The following is a 16332-nucleotide window of genomic DNA, read 5'->3' on the forward strand; positions in this document are numbered from 1 at the left end:
ACAAAAAAAAAATACAAAAACAAAATGAAAATGAGTTGGAATCATGAGGATTTTCCCATTGAAATGAGAGCATTTTTGCAGGAAGGGGAATTGTACATGTATTGTTCACCTATTTAATACATTCTTCATTCCTTTTTTTCAAATAAGTGCAGAAATTTATAAAGAATTGCAGTATGACTATTCATCATTATATGCTGTTCCTATCATAATTTATATATATTTATATATACACATATAGTATGGTTTTTATATATATGTGAATATAATTATATGGTTTTACATATATGTGTATTTATACATTTGTAAATTTCGTATACTGTATCTATACATTTGTAAGTATATATACATATATATATCTGTACTTGCACATATTTTTAAATGGTATGTGGATGTCCTTCTCATTCTGTAGAGCTTGTAGGAAATGCTTGGTAATGATATAGCAGGACCATAATTAACTGAAAAATAGCTACTTTAAATCTTCAATTAAACCAATTTTTTGGGGGAATTGCACTTTGAGGAGAATATTCAAGATAAGTATTCAAGAAGTATCTTGGGATCAGTACATATTTCATTTCTTTTTTCAATCAATTTATTTTTTTTCAGGGTATAGTTGATTTACAGTGTCGAGTCAATTTCTGCTGTACAGCATAGTGACCCAGTCATACATATGTATAAATTCTTTTTCTCATGTTATTTTTCATTATGGTCTATCCAAGAGACTGGATATAGTTCCCTGTGCTATACAGTAGGACCTCATTGCTTATCCTTTCTAAATGTGAATTTGATTTCAATTTTATGTACTCTCTACCTCTCTGGTATGGCACAATTGTTAGCTATGTTCAGAGTGATGACCCTCAGCTGTACCTCTTGGGTCATCTGAGACAGATCCCATTTTATTTATAAACTTGTTTTGCATTTACAAAAGTAGGAAATTGTTCTAATATATTTGTAAAGATATTAAACTGAAGGTCTTTAAGCATAATTAAAAGTCATTTTGAGCAGATTCTGATGGTAAAGGTCTATGACAGAAACTATAATATTCCATTTCCTGAACAATCCTGTTAAGTATTATACTTTGGGACACATGTTAATTATCTTTCAGCCCATTAATATATGTATGATTCTATTTTCACATGCATGATAATATCAATGAGCTATACTGGACATTATGGAAGTATATGGAGGCATAGATTTTTCCTACCTGTACTTTGATGAATATAGTAGGAGAAATAATTCATGTATTTATGTATTGATTACTTAAATAAAAAGTAAGGAGCGTAATGCCTTAAGACAGGCATAGAGAAAGACAGGCAGTAGCAGGTAGAGAGGTCATAGAAGGATGAATAGCTTTTAGCTGCTAATAGTAGGAAGGCTTACAATGAATAAGAGTGACAGAAAGTCCAAGTGTCATTTAAGAAAATAAATGTATATTACTAAGAAAAGAACAGAGCTGAATTCATTATTGCACTTTTTATTGACTCCTAACTTTATATAACTCATAATTAAAACTAAATAATTTTTATAAATTTATATTGCTGTTTTCTCTATAATAAAAAATATGGATAGTTTTCTCAAGGGTATTCCATGACAATATTTAATTTTTCACTGTAGTTAAAATATAAAACTTCAAATACAGTGCAGATTTAAATTCAGAGAAAGAGAAATATAGCAAAATATTGGGTAATGTCATAAAGTTCAGCTAGATCAAAATGCACATATGGATATTTTTGGCATATTTGGAACTCATCTATCTTTTCAAAAAAGAGATATGAATAGAGATTTGCTTAGATGCTAATATCCAAAAAAGAGGTGGATTTTATATATTTGCCTCTCTTGTAAACCCTCTGTCTTGATATGGTCAGGGATACTTGCATGTTTGTAGCAGCTCAGTTTTGAAAGGAGCCTATGGTGTCCATCCGTTCATGCTTAGATACTTGGAGCACCCAAGACTATGGCTTTGAAGTTGTGACATTCTTAATTAGCAGAATACTCATTCAGATACCATAGATTATGACAGATATCTGTAGGCTCTCTGAAGTAAGAGGGATCAGAGTCAATGAAATTTGCCATAATTTTGACAAATTGGAAGAGATGTGTACATAATGTCATGGGATATCATGTTGATTCCTTAAGCCTTCTGTGTCCTGATTTGATTTGTACCAGCTTTAAAAAGATGGTTTAGAGTATTTATTAGCTTAGAGAGGTTTACCTATTTTTAATCTCAATACATATAAAGATTGCCTTAATATATTCATTTTCAATGCTTTTTCAAAATGAATGACCTGAAGGGCTTTGCAGTTGGGGATCTCTGTATATTAAATACAAACATAGGGTAATGTAATTGATTTGCCTATATGTTGTTGATTTCTTTTACTTGGAGGTAACCATAAAGACCTTGAGAGACTCATTTGTTTTGCCATTTTTGGGTGGAAGGTTGGAAGGGTTCAAGACTGTGCTGTATGTTTCCCCATGGCTGCACAATCTAAATACAAATCTAACATTGCAGATGAAAGTAGTAAGCTACATGGATAAGTTGTTGGATGAAAAAGTGGGGTTGGTACTTTACAATGACAGAATATGATTGGTGAGCATTCTTCAAGCTCATACAGTTGTTGTCATATGTTATTTTTCACATTTTGAGGTGACTGGCTTCAAATACCTAAGCTTGTAATTTAAAAAATGTTCTAAGGGTAAAATCATGCCACCAACAGACATGGTGCTGAACTCTCTTTTCTTTTTTCTTAATATGTTATTTTTTATTGTTATTAGCAACCAGAAGTGACTAGAAAGTTCCAGTTCTGCTTAAGAATGAAAATTTGAACAACCCTTGGTTACTGCATTCTTATTTGGACTTCATTCTAGAAATGTATAGTAACTATCAATGGCTATGATTCAAGTTTATTTATTCTTATATAATGAAATATGATAAAATAAAAGCAAAATAAATGAAATATATAAAGCTATATGTTTACATTTTGGTGTTAGAGTATTGCTGACTACAATAATGTGCTAAATATCTGGATATCATTTAGGGAGCTCTCCTCTTCATTTGGCTACATTTGTAACTTTAGAAGATATTCCTCATTTTATTCATCTCTTTATTTTCTTCTTATTATTTATCGCTATGCCATTTACCATTTATCCCTATTCAATTCTTAAGACTGAGCATGTCTTCACTTACTTTTAACTCCTTTTAAACTCCTTTAAACAATGGACTTTGCTCATTTTGATGTCAGTTGAAATCTAGTGGGCATATTCCCAATTCTTTTTTAGTGTTTGCAAGAAATATAAACTTATCTCATTTCTAGTTATGTCATCTGTATAATACCACTCTATATGCTGACTCCAAGCTTGTTACATCTGGAAATTAATGCACCCACCAAACAAGGTTAGGTAGCTATCCTGTCAGCAAGACTTGTATTCAAAGTCCAACAAAACCCAAAAGATAGTTATAATGTAATATTGTCTAATATTACAGAAATTAAAAACTTAACCAGTTTATTTAGCCTATGTGGCTTAGAAAGGGAAGGTTAAGGACAAAGTGATAAGCACTAGTAGTTAGAAGAAGACATATTTAATGTCCTCCATGTTAATAGCCTGTCCTCAGTAAGCCTCACAAAGATAAAATTGTTTGTAGAGGAGGTATAACAATAAATTCGGGGGGAGTTACCTTTGGAAAATTAAAATGGATTAAATCATTGTCATTCAATAAATATTTATTAAGTGTTTACTATGTGCTATGCATTCTTCTAGGCTCTGGTGATGTGAAAATGTGTGTATATGCATATTTTTGCATGCATGTGTGTTTGAGTGTAAAATTTCCAAATTCTACCAGATCTATAGTGATTGCTAATTAGCAGTAAACATTAATAATTAAATAATCATTTGCTCTATCAAATTGAATGAAATGAGGTGGTTGTTGCCTTATGCTCCAAATTTGAGAATGGGAAATTAACAATGTCTGTTTCCTACCTTAACTCTGTCTCTTTCTCAGCTGACAGATGCTCTCCATAAGTTAGAGATTTCATTGATATTCTGCTGTGGCACTGTTAATCTTATTTTGATTGAAACAGCATTCTGGACAACAAAATTGATGAGTGCTTATGGTGAGACTGTTGAGAAATGTAGTAAGAAGGTTTCACATTTAGGTGTGCCTGGGGCAAAAATTATGACCTTCCTTAGTATTATAATGTAGAAAATACTCTGCTCATTGTGCTTCTTTAAGCACAATATGGATTACCAATCTATGTATTTAAGCATTTTCAATATCTATATTTCGATTGACATACTTCTTGTCATTTTCAATGATTTTCTTTCCTAAATAACATATGATAGAGTTTTGCAATGGACAGGACATTTATCTTTCTTGTTAGATGCCTTTTCCAACACAGAAGTTAGAGAGCCAGTTACATGTCATATAATGTCATCAGGTTCTTGAAGACAACTATCATGTAGCATATTTATTGCATAAGTTTATTTTAGAACAGATTTGTTAGATATAAAATATAAAAGGAAGTGAAATGAAAATTAATACACTGTGGAGGAAATTATGCTTAATTTAATATACACATTATAAAACAGAAATATAGATCAGTGGAATGGGATAGCAAGCCCAGAAATAAACCCAAGCACCCATGGTCAACTAATCTATGGAAAGGAAGGCAAGAACATACAGTGGAATAAAAATCGTCCCTTAAGTAAGTGGTGCTGGGAAAACTGGACAGCTACATGTAAAAGAATGAAACTAGAACATTCTCTAACACCATACACAAAAATCAACTCAATATGGATTAAGGAACTAAATGTAAGGCCCTAAACTATAAAATTTCTAGAGGAAAGTACAGGAAGAACACTCTTTGTCATAAATCACAGCAATATCTTGTTGATCCACCTCCAGATTAATGAAAATAAAAACAAAAATACACAAATGAGACCTAATTAAACTTAAAAGTTTTTGCACAGCAAAAGAAACCATTAAAAAAAATGAAAAAGACAACCTACAGAATAGGAGAATATGTTTGCAAGTGAAGCAGCCAAGAGATTGATTTCCAAAATATCCAAGCATTTCAAACAGCTTTATATCAAAAAACATACAACCCAATCAAAAAAATAGGCAGAAGAGCTAAATAGACATTTCTTCAAAGAGACAGGCAGGTGGCCAAAAAACACATGAAAAGATACTCAACATCACTAATTGTTATAGAAATGCAAATCAAAACTACAATGAGGTACCACCTCACACTGGTCAGAATGGCCATCATCAAAAAGTCTACAAACAATAAATGCTGGAGGGGCTGTGGAGAAAAGGGAAGCCTCCTTCTGTTGATGGGAATGTAAGTTGAGGCAACCACTATGGAGTACAGTATGGCAGTCCCTTAAAAAGTTAAATATAGAACTACCATGTGACCCAGCAATCCAACTCTTGGGCATTTATCCAGAGAAAACCATAATTTGAAGATATTGCACCCCAGTGTTCACTGAAGCACTGTTTACAATAGGCAAGACAAGAAATGTACCTACATGTCCATTGAAAGAAGAATGGATAGGAGTTCCCATTGTGGCCCAGTGGTAGCAAACCCAACTAGTATCCATGAGGATGTGGATTCGATCCCTGGCTTCACTTGGTATCTGATGTTGCTGTGAGTTGTGGTGTAGATCACAGATGTGGCTTGGATGCTGCATTGCTGTGGCTGTGGCGTAGGCCAGCAGCTATAGCTCCAATTTGACCCCTATCCTGGGAACTTCCATATGCCACACATATGGCCCTTAAAAAAAGGAATGGATAAAGAAAATGTGGTATATATGTGCAATGGAATATTACACAGCTATAAAAAAGAACGAAATAATGCCATTTGCAACAAGAATGGACCTAGAGATTATCATACCAAGTGAAGTTATGTCAGACTGAGAAAGACAAATATATATCATTTATATGTGGAATCTAATAAATATGACACAAAAGATCTTATCTATAAAACCAATTTTAGGATTATCATAGGGGAAACTGTGGGGGGGTGGTGGAAGGAATTGGGACCGTGGGAAGAACATATAGACACTACTGTATAAAATAGATGATTAACAAAAACCTACTGTATATCTCAGGAAATTTACTCAATAGTTTGTAATAACCTATATGGGAAAAAGAATATATATGTGTATATATATATAGATATCTATATATATATGAATGATTCACTTTGCTGTGCACCTGAAACTAATACAACATTGTGACTAAAATATACTCCAATAAAAATTTTAAAATATGCATTATACATCAAAAGACAAAAGATATTTTTGCATGGTGCTATTTATTCATTAGGCTAGCTCTGCTATTATCTAAAATAAGGATTTGAGGGACTTCCCTTCATGGCTCAGCATTTAATGAACTCAACTAGGGTCCATGAGGATTCGGATTTGATCCCTGGCCTCGCTCAGCGGGTTAAGGATCTGGTGTTGCCATGAGCTGTGGTGTAGGTTGCAGACATGGCTTGGATCCTGCTTGCTGTGACTCTGTTGTAGGCTGGCAGCTGTAGCTCTAATTCGACCCCTAGCCTGGGAATTTCCGTATGCCATGGGTATGGCCCTAAAAAGCAAAGGAAAAAAAAAAAAGGATTTGAACTAAACTAAACAATGATCTAAAAGTTCAGTAAGCATTGCTAATTGATAGAATCCAATCGTCCAAATTATTATCATTACTATTTTTTCTAAACCACAGGCTGAGCTAAGGTTTTTTTTTTAAATCCAATGATACAGTTAGAACTGGAATTGAATTTATAAATTTTTATAGCTATTGAACTAGAACAAAACCAATATATCAAAATAGTCTCTAAACTGAGCAGTTATCTCATTCAAGTCACACATTTCTAGCATAGAATGTTTTTATATTATCCCTATCTTCAAGATATGTTTCCATTACATCCAAAAAAATCAGAATATACATTTTTTCAAGTGCACACAGAACATTCTCAAGATATGTTTAAAACAAATGTGGAACACTGATAACCTTTTTTTTTCATTATATATATATATTTTTAATAATGATTTTTATTTTTTCCATTATAGCTGGATTACAGTGTTCTGCCAATTTTCTACTGTACAGCAAGGTGACCTAGTCACAGATACACATATACATTTTTTATGCTCACATTATTATGCTCCATGATAAGTGACTAGATATAGTTCCCAGTGCTATACAGCAGGATCTTATTGCTTATCCATGCCAAAGGCAATAGTTTGCATCTACTAACCCCAAATTCCCAATCATCCCCCTTCCTCCCCCTCTCCTTTCACAACCACAAGCCTATTCTCCAAATTCATGATTTTCTTTTCTGTGGAAAGGTTCATTGTGTTATATATTAGATTCCAGATATGTGATATCACATGGTATTTGTCTTTCTCTTTCTAACTGACTTCATTCCATATGAGAGTCTCTAGTTCCATCCATGTTGCTGCAAATGGCATTAATTTGTTCTTTTTTTTATGTCTGAGTAGTATTGCATTGTGTATATATACCACATCGTCCTAATCCAATCATCTGTCGATGGACCTTTGGGTTGTTTCCATGTCTTGGCTATTGTGAATAGTGCTGCGATGAACGTGCAGGTGCATGTGTCTTTTTTAAGGAAAGTTTTGTCTGGATATATGCCCAAGAGTGGGGCTGCTGGGTCATATGGTAGTTTTATGTACAGTTTTCTAAGGTACCTCCATACTGTTCTCCATAGTGGTTGTACCAATTTTCATTCCCACCAGCAGTACAGGAGGGTTCCCTTTTCTCTACATCCTCTCCAGCATTTGTCATTTGTGGACTTATTAAGGATGGCTCTTCTTACTGGTGTGAGGAGGTACCTCATAGTAGTTTTGATTTGCATTTCTCTAATAATCAGTGATATTGAGCGTTTTTTCATGTGCTTGTTGGCCATCTGTATATCTTCCTTGGAGAAATGTCTCTTCAGGTCTTTTGCCCACGAACTGTTATCAATCAGGAAGCAAAGAGGGCCCCAAACAAGTTGAACTCAAATAGGTTCAGCAAGACATATTATAATAAAAATGGCAAAAGTTAAAGATAAGGAGAGGATTCTAAGGCAGCAAGAGAAAAATGAAGCATTAATTATAAGGGAACCCCTATAAGGCTATCAGCTGATTTCTCCATAAAAACACTACAGACCAGAAGGGAGTGGCAAGATATATTCAAAGTTCTGAAAGGAAAAAAATTGCAGCTTAGAATGCTCTATCCAGCAAGAATATCATTTATAATAGAAGGGGAAATAAAGAATTTCTCCAACAAGCAAAAGCTAAAAGAGTATAGCAGTACTAAACCCATTCTAAAAGAAATACCAAAAGGTCTTCTCTAGATAACATTTTAACTTTTGCCACATTATTATTATTATTATTATTGTTATTATTATTATTATTATTATTTAGGGCTGCCCCTGTGGTATATAGAAATTTCCAGGCTAGGGATCCAGTCGGAGCTGCAGCTACAGCAACTCTAGATCCAAACATCTGAGCCACTTCTGTGACCCACACCATAGCTCATGGCCACACCAGATCCTTAACCCCAGTGAGCAGGGCCAGGGATCCAACCCACATCCTCAAGAATACTAGTTGGGTTTGTTACTGCTGAGCCACAATGGGAAATCCTTTAATATCTTATTTATAGTGAGGTTTTGAACGAATTTGTTTTTTCTTTATTTCTGGTTTACAGTAGCTTTTAGTTCACTAGTTAGTTTTAATTACCGTTTAGAATAGTGAATAACTTAGGATAGATTTTTCTACATCTGGTAAAGTATCAGTTTTGTTACTTGGATTTATGGCAGTTTTATTTAATAACAGAACTTGAATTGTCTTTAGTTTGAATACTAATATGATTTTTCACCTAGGAAATATTCTCCTCTCTTAATAAAATTTGGAATTTACCACAGCAGACATAAGATATTAACTATTTTCTAGTCATTCAATAAAACATTATTCAGTATTATGACTGTATGCATCTGAAAAAATAAAGTTGTGGTGGTGTAGTGTTTAACATTTTTTTCCTGAAAGAAGGGAACGTTCTTGAAGAGAGGCAGATGGCGAGTATGATATGTTACTCTTCATTTAGGGAGAGATATTGTAATGAGACAACTTTCGCTTGTTAATAGCAATTATGATTTTAAGTAAAGACCTATGTCCTCTAAGGAAAAAATATTATATTGGTAGATGATCACTAACTGTCCAGATATAATCACTGTATGTTGTGCATTTACACTGCATTATTTAAAATAATATATTTCAGACATTATTTAATTAGTTGAATTGTTACAATGAATAATTATTCTAAAAATCTGTCAATATAGATTTTTTCTACTATAATACAGCTACAGTTAACTTCTTGATCATAATTAAAACCCATGTAGATTTAATTAACAGGGTTTAGAGGTGGAGGATTTGAAAAAGGCTTGAAAAACTAAAACTGAATACTAGAGCATTGGACACATTGAGTATCAATTGTTTTGGCAACATTGTTAACTGAACCTAATAACCCCTGAAAGATTTTTTGTTCAGAATTAAACTCAAATATTTTTTTTCAAGGTGAAACTGTAGCCAAAGTGACATTACATACATACAAACTCTCTCTCTCTCACACACACTCACACACACACACACAATCTTCTAGTCTAGAGTACTATTTACTCCCACTCCAGATAGTAAACATACTGCCTCATATAGGAATTTTTTACATTAAATTTATATTACAAAAGTAGTACACACATATTCCTATACCTGTTGGGAGAAATCAGTATTTTATTTTAAAAAGTGAAGAGGATAATAGGAATAAAAGGCAGATATTGTTTTCTGATAGAATAAATTGACTAATATTAATATTCCAGCTAATGTTCAGCAACAAGATAATACCCAATGGTAACTGACTTTAAGATTGGCTAATGGTCAATATTTGATATATATAAAAGCATAGTTTATACTGAACCAGCTGTACCATGGAAAATATAACTAGAAGATAGAATATTTCTCTCACATATTCTTATTATTTTTTTCCTGTTTTGAACACTAGCCAAATTTTCAAGCTAGTTTTGATTGTTTTTTTTTTTTTCTGGCAACATATATACTAAAATTGGAACAATGTAGAGAAAGATTAGCATGGCCTCTCTACAAGGCAAGTACATTTATGAGTCAGTCTTCACATTTATCCTGTTTATCTTTAAAGACCAGATCAAATGCCACCTCTTTTGGTCTCTTCACGTTGAATATTTCTCCCTTTTTGTGCTTGAAATGCATTATTTATGTCAGCATTTTAGTCATTAGTTTACATGAATATTTTTCTCATTAGATTGAGTTCTGATCATATATAATGCATCTTTATATTCCCCACAACATCTAACACAGTGTTTTGTATATAGGAGGCACTCAAAAGATCTTTTAAAGTTGAATTTTTATGAATCATTTGCTTAACATTAGCTGCAGTATGCGTTCACGCAGATACACTGGCTTATAACTTATATAAAAGAAATGAGAGATGATTATTTAAATTTTCCAATTGTTCCAAGTTTTGGGAGTTTTCTGGATGTCTCAATGATAAAGGAATTTGTGACAAGTTTTAGAAAGAGAGGGGAAGGCATTGTGTATGAAAGGACAAATGTCCCTGGTTCAAAAAATCACTTTTTAAAGCAAACCATTGTTTGGGATTCTAAAACAAACATACAGACAATTATGGAATAGATTCATGTAAAATATCTTGCCAGTTATTGATCTGTACTATAAATAGCTTACCCTATTATGTCATTTGGATTGCTTCTTTCTTTGTGTTATATGGTGGCTTACAAGCATACCACTTTCCCTTTGAGACTACTGGAGTGAAGACTTTTCTTAGTATGTATAAAAGGTTAATAGCATCATGTAACAGCTTATAGCTCATGGGGAAAGTGTGTTTTTGCACCTGTTAGCTTGTAGACATTGTGCTTTTAAAGAGCTACCATTTTTTCCCCAAAAATAGTATTTAGGGAAAGAAGCAATCCGAAAAAGTTATGGGCATCCTGTTTTGGCCATACCTAAAACTTTCCAAGTGTTTCGAATGAACCACTGAACACTTCACTATTTTTACCTTTGTCTTTCTCTCTCTCCCTGTATGTATGTGTACATATGTATTATGTATGTATACACACAGAGTAATATATTTATTACTTTTTAAACATTATTCAAATATGCCATGCTGAAAAAAAATGGTTGCCTTATATCTACTTGAAGGGGATACTGAAGCTCAGCAATGATTCTATATCTTAAATCTTAAGACTTGCCATGAATGGAGGAAGGATTGTTAAATTGCCACTACTATACATTTACACTGAGATTAAGTAATATGTACATCTCTGTCAACTGTAGTTGAATAGAATCCATCAAACTATATAGTCATAGTTTTCTAAGTATGCTTGGAGCTCTGTGGATGTGCAAAATATGGACGTGGCTTTCTCCAGGGTACCAGTGGGTATGGTTTTGTGGGTTGTGTGTGCCTGTTGGCACTGTTGGCAGATCAACACCCTGGGAAAGACATTGCTTTCAAACATGAGTAATTGATGAATTGTATATAATATGCAAATGTGAATGCATAAATCTCCTGAATGACAGCTTAATTTATGTGAGCTTTAAGAATGTGGGATTAGATTTTAATTAAATATCTTCAAAGGCACCCTGACTTATTCAGTTTTTTGGCTGCTATCTTTAGAAAGAAGTGGGGGAAGGTGTAAATCATAATTTTACACACATTATTCACATTTTTCAACTAAGTGGTCATTGTTTCATAGAAAATTCAAGGTATTTAAAGAAGAAAGGCATTTGTCTTTAATTATAAAAACACTGCCATTATATTACAGTGGTAGCAGTTTGTCATGTATGATAGACATATATAGAAAAATATATGTGGTTTGAAAATTAATGACTTTAAATATAATTCTTAAACATATTTTGGATACTACCATATATTTTAGTATGCCAAGTTGGATCAATGGTATTTGTAGATAATATTTCTTAGTATAGATTGTGGAAATATTAATACTGTATATAACTTCCTAAATGTTATTATTTTAAAAATATCTGAAATAAATAGTTGATGGAGACAGAGCTGTACACCTCACTTTGCTCTTAAATATGTAGTGTGTTTAGATGTAACTGTGTGTGCAGTTTTAGCCTCTGTTTAACGATAGTATTTCTTTATATAATAAGCAGATTAGGATAAAAAAAAATCTTTGAAATTTTCCATTTAATCTTTCTTTGTGATCAGATTATGAAATAAAAGTTATAAATTTAATAGATCCACTTATAGTGTGCTATAAATGCTGTTAATTCTTCTAAAATATATCTCAACATATTTATAGTTTATAGTAAATCATATTGTCCATAAGTAATAAATTTTATAAATCTTGGCTAGTTATGGGCTATTTTTTACCTGTTTTTCCTACATATTTACTTTCTCTTAATTTACACTGAAAAGCTTAATTATTGACCACAGAGGAATGGTACCTATACATCTTTGCTTGACTATGCTTTTCCTCTAATGTATTATTGTAGTGGTTAATTGCACACACTCTGGAATCATACTTCATAGGTTCCAAATCTCAGTTCTAACACCACCTGTTGTGTGACTTTGGGTAAATCATTTAACTGTGCCCAAGTTTCAGGATTTCTGACAGAATGAGGTGACAATATAAATCACTTAGAAATGTGCCTGGCATTTGGTAAGCCCTATGCAACTTAATGTTTGTTCCCACCGTTCCCATCACATTCTCATTTTTACCATAGAGGCCTGTATCTTCTCTGGTCCCAAGTCAGCTTCATTCTCATCTCTGTGATTTAGTCTGGAATGGATATACCATGCATCCTCTGCTTGTTCAGATCCCGTCCTGAGACCTGCCTTAGGGTTCCTTTCCTTCATAAAATCTTCACTGACTCCTTCCTTTGAACCAGCTCTTAGTTTTTCTCTTTAACAGTCTTTATTATTTAATCATTTCCTAATTTGTTTTTTTCTTTGGCACCAGGCTTATAGGTGGGAAAACTTATTTGCTATGTCATGTAACTTAAAAATTACTCCTATTGTGAAGTACTAGCTCTCTTTGATTTGCTGTTATCCAAGTTTGGTAAATCATGAATATGTGAGATGTTTCAAGCACCAAGTGAGATGAGATGACTGTGCACAGTTTCCCCCTCTAGCCCCCTGCTTGTTCTTTTCTGTTATGATTGAGTTTGTTTCTTCCACTCTGAGGAGGTGCTCCTACATGTATTATTATTAGAAATTAAACAAGGAAGAGTTATTTGTCTTACACTAGGTTGAGAAATAAACGTATGTGGTAGAGTGGATTTAGAGTTAGACAGATGAGGGCTACAGTTTGGATCTGTTGGCTGGTTTTCAGCAAGTTAGCCTTCTAAGAGAGTTAGCTTCTCATCTTAAATAATAATAATAGGGGAGTTCCCATCATGGTTCAGTGGAAACGAATCCGACTAGCATCCATGAGGATGCAGGTTCAATCCCTGGCCAGGCTCAGTGGGTTAAGGATCCGGCATTGCCATGAGCTCTGATGTAGGTCGCAGACATGACTCAGATCTGGCGTTGCTGTGGCTGTGGCGTAGGCCGGCATCTATAGCTCTGATTCAACCCCTAGCCTGGGAACCTCCGTGTGCTGCGGGTACAACCCTAAAAAGATAAAAAAATAAGAATAATAGTACTCATCTTATGGATTTATTTAGAGAATTAAGTGAAGTTGATGTTAACTGTAGCATAATGCACACATAGTGGGTATTCATTTGTCAGTACTTTTTCTTTGTTTTAATCATCCAACAACAGTAACAAAACTTGTGATAACGGGCCATACAATGAAATTAAAACTCTTTCTTAACTGAGATCTGAAATAGAAAGAATAGTGGAATAGTGGAGGATGTCCAGGAATAGTGGAGAATGGCCAGGAATAGTGTGTGACTAAATTTTCTAGTTTCTTCTCTGCAAGGACTAGAATGTATAGATGCCTAATTTTAATGCATACTATTATTTTTTTAAAGGAAATAAAAAGCACTGAGTTCAGGTTGCATCTGTTTTGGGCTATGCAGTTAGCTAAACATCAGACTATGGCAGTTAGCTAAACATAAACACTTGCAGAGAGAAAAACTCTATTGTGGGCTTATTGTAAGTGGACTCACTTTAAATGTAATTTTTCTAACTGTGGTCAATTTTGACTCTAGTAATAGTACATCACTACTCTTTCCTATGTATATATATCTCAACCCACATTTGTGTGTAAGGTACCGTGCCAGGAAGAACTGTGGTGCACTCAGTGATGAAATCTGTAAGCCTCATACAGAACTGGCCATATGGGCCTAATGTGATGAGGAGAGAATTGTGCACCAGCTATGTTCTCACTAAATATGTATTTAAGTTGATATTTCAATTCCTAGAGAATAGAATTATTTCATAGAGCATACATGTAAGACTATTTGCCTGTATTCATTTTTCAAGCTCATATTTTTATAAGTGACAATTCTGTATTTAAAATATTCAATGAGAATTTAGGTTTAAAATATTCTTGTCTACATCATAACATCTTAGTAAAAATAACTTTTAAAAAATAAGATTTTTAATTATAAATTATCTCAATTAAAACTATTCTTACCCACAAACATATAAATTAGAAAAATAAATGATGATCTTTGTTATAGAAGAAAAGCACACAAAGTTTTTTCTCCATGGAGTAAAAGTTGTAAGCCTCAGATCCCTAATCTCTAAAGTGATGATAATGACATCTAATTGCAGAATTTTGATAGGTATTATACATATCACATCTATACATCTATCTTACCTACATCTCTATCTATCCATCTATCTCTCATCCATCATAATTTATATATCACACTTGATGTCTCAGTGCTTCCATTTACTTTTACCTATACACAGTCAAATTCAACTCTGATCATTATAGACATACATAATTTTAAATGGTCCAGATTGGACAAATGAAGCAAAGGAGAAATGCTTAAAGAGATTATAATGATTGTTATGGAAGGAGCCATGACTTGAAATCAGTAAACATGGGTTGCAATCATGATTTCTCTCTAACTAGCTGTATGATCTTAGGCAAGCCATATCACTTCTTTGGGCTCTAGTTTCCCTGTGTGTACAAGGAGGAATTTGCACTAACTGTTCCTTAAGTTTCCTTATAGCTTTAACTTTTTAGGATTCTTTAGTTTCTTTGACTCTTGAGCTAGCCTAGCATGGGGAATCAGTGTGCTGGACCAAGATTCAGATTTCCTAGGCTCTAATCTCGGTTTGCCAATATAACAGCTGTATGATTTGAGAAAGTCGCTTATATCCCTAGAGCCACAGTTTCTTGATCTTTAAAATGAGGAGGATGGTAATTATACATACCTTGTAATGCTGTTAAGAGGATTAAATGTTTCAACATACATAAAGAATTTAGAAGAATTCCTAGTGGATAGTAAGTATTAGCTAAAAATTGCATGCTATTATTACATGAAACTTCAGAGGAGGCAAACTAATGAAATATGTCCTGCTTATCTCACATCCTTATGATGCAAGGACATATCCATAAGGCAGTGGTTCAGTAAGTATAGCCAATAATCCAGCAGGTTACTTCACCATCTGTTTCCGTTGTTGAGACCTTCTAATTTTGAAACTGCATAGAACTGAATGAGCTGTATTTAGGTTTAATGTTGTATTTCCCTGTATTGTTAAATATCCTTTTAGGAATTCATATTCTTCCAAAGTATTTGAGGACAGAATCCATGTCTTATACTTCCTATTCTCCTCATTCAGATCACCTGACATGAACCTTCCCCCTAGTACATGCTCATGAGTAGTTGATTGATGATACAGATTTTAATTCTTCCCAGAGTAAAAAATATCCAAAGTTCTCACTTTTAAGTTTAATAAGACTCTAGATACATATTTATGGGAAATGCACCCCGAATTATGATGAGCAAATAACAATGTTGGACAATAAGCATGATAAAATTATAGATGACCTCACTTCATAAATTATATTTTAGGCTGAACTACTTTCACTGTCCCACCTCTGGCTGATATTTCCCCCACAAATGATGTATCCTTATATGTTATCTTCCTAGATGTCAAATGATTATTGCTATGCTATAAGTTTGGAAAATATTTTCTCATTGTTAGAAGAGGAAAATTTTTTTTGCTGATAGAATTTGAAAGTCTCTCTAATTCTATTTTTTATAATTATTTAGAATGCGTACTTAGTATGATTTGCATGATGCCTTAAAACAAATAGACTGGAAAATTACTAGAAAATAACCTCTTTGGACCACAAGAATATT

At 33.3% G+C, this 16332-nt stretch overlaps 1 protein-coding gene and 1 non-coding gene across 2 annotated transcripts in view; both read left to right on the plus strand.

Annotated features, from left to right (window-relative positions):
• The window catches only part of DACH2 (dachshund family transcription factor 2), a 560533-nt gene that overhangs the window by 200840 nt on the left and 343361 nt on the right, over positions 1-16332 (plus strand). The window lies entirely within an intron of this gene.
• LOC125118994 (U6 spliceosomal RNA) lies at positions 10085-10187 on the plus strand. Its single transcript, XR_007132961.1, has one exon. It is a non-coding gene; the product is annotated as a U6 spliceosomal RNA (small nuclear RNA).

Source organism: Phacochoerus africanus, chromosome X (assembly GCF_016906955.1).
Source record: "Phacochoerus africanus isolate WHEZ1 chromosome X, ROS_Pafr_v1, whole genome shotgun sequence".
Lineage (NCBI taxonomy): Eukaryota > Metazoa > Chordata > Mammalia > Artiodactyla > Suidae > Phacochoerus > Phacochoerus africanus.